Here is a 5,257-nt window from a genome sequence, read left to right on the forward strand (position 1 = left end):
CTTTTTCTGTGCTCTTTTCTGCCCTTGTGTTTCTCTGTTTTTTTTTCAAACCGTTCCTTACTTTCTAAGTCTTACTCCATGGTCTCCTCTTTAGCCTGTTTATCTATGTTCCATGATCTTCCTCTTATGTTCTTCCAAGAATAGGCAGCACAACACAAACGTTTGTTCCCCGTCCTCCCCCGCGGCACCCCCAACTGACCTTTCCTCCCACACCCCAACACCAACCTCCTTCCAATCCCGTTCCAATTCGACTTCCTCCCGTTTCTTTTCCCAGAAAAATAAACACAACGTTATCATCTCTTTTTTCTCAAACTTTTTTTAATTATTCTACTTTTCCCCTCCCTGTTGAATTTCCCCATCGTTCTGTTTTTTCTTCTTCCAGGAATATTTACAATGCCACCCTGGTTATTCCGCTCCCATCTTTCTCCTATATAAGCCAGTCCCTGCTCTCTCTCTCTCCATCAAACGATTCCATCTGCTCACGGATTCGTGCATCTGTCTACTAGACCACTCTACAACTCGAATCCACCATGAAGCTCAACGTTTTGATCATTGCTTCTCTCTTCTGCCTCCTCCTCATCACTCTTCCCTCTGCAGGTTTGAATATATTTTGTTTCTTTCTCTCTTCTCTCTTCTCTCTTCTCTCTTTGATGTGATTATAATAACTTATGTAAATTGTTCCCACAGAGGGTGGGCCCATGAAGATGAATCGTCGTGGTGGTCGCATGAGATGGCGGTTGAATGCCAAGGCCAATGCCTGGCGATCCAGGCAAGGAGCATGGAAGAATCGAATTTCCTCGATGCACAGAATCCCGATCATTTAAGGTAGGATTCGTTTCTGGTTCGGTTTGTTCTGAAATACATAATGTACATATGACGTCATCACATCATCTTTCTTGCACTTCATTCCTATCTTCATGTATATCTTGTGATGTAGGTCACATCTGTCAAGCATTGTAATGCTTTCCCAAGCGAAACAACACGTAGAGCAAAAAAATTGGATTACGTCCTCATTGTGTTTTATGCAACCACCTGTTTAATGTGGCCAAAATTTTATTACAAATTCTACATTTCATAAGATAGACAATCCAAATTGACATCCTGGACACTTTTGCTTTGTGGAATTGGCTGGGCAAATATAATTCCTATATTGTGCATCAATACTTATTAATGACCAGCTTATATAAACGATACTATTCATGGTACAATTAATGTGCACGTGCTCTGAAATGGTTATAGTGCCGCATTTGGGACTGGATCAAAGCCACAATCAAACGTTCAGCCTTTTGATCGAGTATATATACGAGTATATATATATACGAGTATATATATATATATATTATATATATATATATATATACATATATATACAGGGCTTCAAAAAATGTTAACACTTCTGAGATATATAGTCCCATATAAGTGTTAACATTTATTTGAAGCACTCTGTATACTTATACATATACAGTATGTATATATATATATATGTTAGTGTACAATTGCATTTTCAGTTGTTTTTTTGAAATAGTTTTTTTAAAACAAGTTTAAAACAGTTTTTTTTTGACTCCATACAGAAGGAAGACCCAGCACAGACAATGCGATTCAAGTCAAGTCAGATTCAGACATCGAGGGCAAAGGATTCCTGTGATGGAGCTCCAGCCATGATTGATATGATATTTCAGTATTTTGCACATCTACCACCTGGATAGACACTAATATTATAACTTTGAAGTAGTGCACTGTTTACACTGCAGATGTATGCACAATGTTTTTGTAATTACCCGTTTGAATAAATATGTTATGGCCATAAAAACGCCGGTGTCCATTGCATTTGTTTTGGAAATAACGCGTCATGTCCTCTAGAGGGCACAATGGGCATTGTGTGGGTTATTTTGCTGGTGGTTCTGATATCGACCGTAACTCACAGATGAGATGGAACTCGAATCGACTGGATCAACAAAAACTTTAGGAATGATCAATGAGTGAGGAAATGTGAGCGGTGCTCAGAGAGACCAAGTGACGGTAGTAAAAACATGCGAATTGAAACTACATCGGAGCTGAACCAAAATCGAATCGGCTTATTCTTGTCACCTACATAATTCATCCACAACTTTTTGAGATATCATGCTACACATCTCTCAATGGTGAAGAATCACTTACAATCAAAAAAAATGAAAAAAATCTCGCAACCGGATCCGGATCTTGACCAAATGAAATCAATTCATCGTTGTCACATACCCAACATGTCCACCAATCAAGTCCGAATCCGCCCCTAACTTTTTAAGATATCATGCTCACTGTCAGACTGACAGACAGGGGTGAAAACATAACCTCCATCCACCTTTAGTAGCGGAGGTAATGAATTCCTGAGTTAACGCTGATGGATTGATGTCCAGATATGAAAAAGATGGAAATTAATCCAGAATCTCTCGACAGATATTGATAAATGGTTATTATTATTATTGGATGGGGATTAAAATAATTAATTAATTGCATTAACATTATTAATATTAATTGTATTATTATTAATTATTGGATTGAATTTATTATTCTTTGAATTGAATTGAATTGAATTCTTTGAATTGGATTGGGTTTAATTATTGGAATTATTTTTGAATTATTGGATTGAATTAATATTATTGGATAGGGATAGGGATTAATAAGTTAGGGCCATGGGGGCTCACCCACACATCCCCAAGTATATAATATCATACTGCTGCACCAGACGTTTAAATGATTGCTGAAGTAACACGTATCAGCTTTTCTGGAAAAATCTCGACTATTCCATGTTGCAAATGCCTATAGAGTTCGCAAACAAAAAAAAGCTGTCTGTAAGTATGAATTACATCCTCTTTCAAAATTGAAAGAATCACCATCCGTAAAGTATAACTGCCCTGCAGAAGGTAGGCCTCAAGCGGTGCCTTTCGACCACCTAGCGGTTGCCATCTGAAGCTGTGCGTCTGCAGGTAGGCACAGTGTGCCCACTCTTAAGTAGCCTCCCAAGGGATGGGGAGCACCATGTGTCTAGAAATGTAAGCAGATTTGTCCTCCTCGGTTTAAAGTCCATCAGGAGGATGGAACACTGACTTGTTGGTGCAAATCCCTGCCTGTGAAGCACAAATCCGACATTTTTGCGGGATTATAAGGCTTGCAGTTGAGTGCAATACGTCTGCACCATTCTGTCCGAGTCGTCGATGAACGATACTGCGGGGCGGTTGTTAGTCAGGTTCACTATGTTTTTTCGTTCAAAATGTTTTGGAGATTAGCAAAACGATACATTTTTGGAATATTCAGAGCATGAGGAATCCAAAAATAATGTTGGCATTTGCGTAGACACCTTTGCGAAAATGACACTCAGGACAATGATGAAGATCTGTAAAAGCATATTCCTGAACGGGAAAGACCTAGTAGATCCTGTGTGTATGACTTATAGTTCAATCTGATACTAACAAGGCTGCTTTCTTGCTTTATAAACCCATACCTATAACCTCAAAGGACTTGCAATATCATGTATTATGTAATACAGTTATATCACAAATATAAAGACAATGCTTTTCAATTACCTTTGTTTGTTGCTTTTCTATAATCCTGAGCACTATTTTGAGGCCTTTATTGGATTCCTTGACCCAGAAAACATAGGATTAGCATATTTAATTAAGGTTCTAGGTTCACTAGAAGCCGAGATAGCGCAAAATATGTATTTTATGGCGGCCATTTTGAAAATCCAAAATGGCGGTGATGCAGGTGTCTGTTCAAATGCCAACATTGATTTTCGGATTCTCCATGCTCTGAAGATTCCAAAAATGTACAGGTTTGCTAATCCCAAAATTTTGAACGAAATTATATTTGTTAACATCGTGAACCTGACTACGTGGTGCCCATTCAAGCTCACGCAATGGTTAAATCCCAGGGGTCTTTATACTTTTCCGATAATAAAAAAATCACCTTGGGTTTCTTCTATCCCTGGCTATTCCAAAACGCCGAATTCCAGTTTCCAAATATCCGCCTCCATCATCATCGGGTTTTGCAGCGGATACCAGGATGGTCCAAGAAATGATGACGGTTTCCTTTTATTTGAAGATTGATAAGTAGTCGTCGTTTGCATCACAGATATAATCTTCTATGTGTAGAATCTTCTGGAAGTTGTTTTGGTGAATTACTGGGCATGGGGACTTAACTATATTATACTATAGGTTGAGTGGAAGAGTCTGGTACTGATGAAATGGCATTTTGGAGATAATTTGGGACAAGGAGCGGCATGAAGCGTAGTTCTTCAATTTCACGAAGAATTGAAGAGAAAGGCTCTGTACTTGAATCAAATTGAGGCCTTGGCAATCATCAGTATGCAGGCCGGTCTTGGAGCACAGGCTTCAAGAACATCGAAGTGCAATGGATCAAAATCCTGTCAAATCATCTGGAATATCAAAAACTGGCAATTGGGAATCATTATCCAAAGAAACTCTCCCATCGCAATTTTCAATGTGGGCCAAATTGTACTGAAGTGCAAAATGACTTTATTGTGATTCCGATGTACCTTGCTTTGTGTTAGAGAGTGCCTGGGGCCATGTTGGATGGTTTGACATCCCTCTCCCAGCATTAGTTAGGGTAGGAATTTGTAATTTGTTCAGGGTGCCGGCGGTAGCTCGTCTACTCTTCGCGAAGGAAGCTGCGGGGTCTTTACCATAAAGGAACCAGTGACAGCAGACGGGACGCCAAGTTTACCATCTGTCCGATTAGGGACGGCACACACATTGATGGACCACCCTGGATGTGAAACACCAGGATGAGACGATGGCTGCGTTGGGATTCAACCGCAGGCAACAGATGCGAACCTCCAGGCCATCCTGCAGCTCTTTTATTGTGTGGTTTGCCTTTTTTGGAGGATTGTATGGAGGATTTTGGGGATCGTTTGACTTTTTTTAGGAGCTTACCTTGTCTTATTTTTATTTTTATTGTCATTGTTTTTTTCCATAACAGGAGATGTGGAGCTGGTTTGTATATTCATTGCACAATAAGGCAGCTATCGGCTCGTCGTTCAAACTCGGAGATGTGATCGAATTACGAAAATTCTTAATACACTCCAATGGCTCCCCTGTTTGAGGACACTCCATTGGCTCCCATGTTTGAGGACACTCCAATGGCTCCCATGTTTGAGGACACTCCATTGGCTCCCATGTTTGAGGACACTCCATTGGCTCCCATGTTTGAGGACACTCCAATGGCTCCTGAGGACACTCCATTGGCTCCCCTGTTTGAGGAC

The 5,257-nt window shown here is 39.9% G+C and overlaps 1 long non-coding RNA gene across 1 annotated transcript; it reads left to right on the plus strand.

Moving 5' to 3' along the window:
- Positions 1–456: 456 nt before the first annotated feature.
- Positions 457–1,811, plus strand: LOC137422621 (uncharacterized). Its single transcript, XR_010983544.2, has 3 exons — positions 457–597; positions 688–825; positions 1,572–1,811. It is a non-coding gene; the product is annotated as an uncharacterized LOC137422621 (long non-coding RNA).
- Positions 1,812–5,257: the final 3,446 nt, after the last annotated feature.

The sequence above is a fragment of the Myxine glutinosa genome, chromosome 2 (genome assembly GCF_964187855.1).
Source record: "Myxine glutinosa chromosome 2, kmMyxGlut1.1, whole genome shotgun sequence".
Lineage (NCBI taxonomy): Eukaryota > Metazoa > Chordata > Myxini > Myxiniformes > Myxinidae > Myxine > Myxine glutinosa.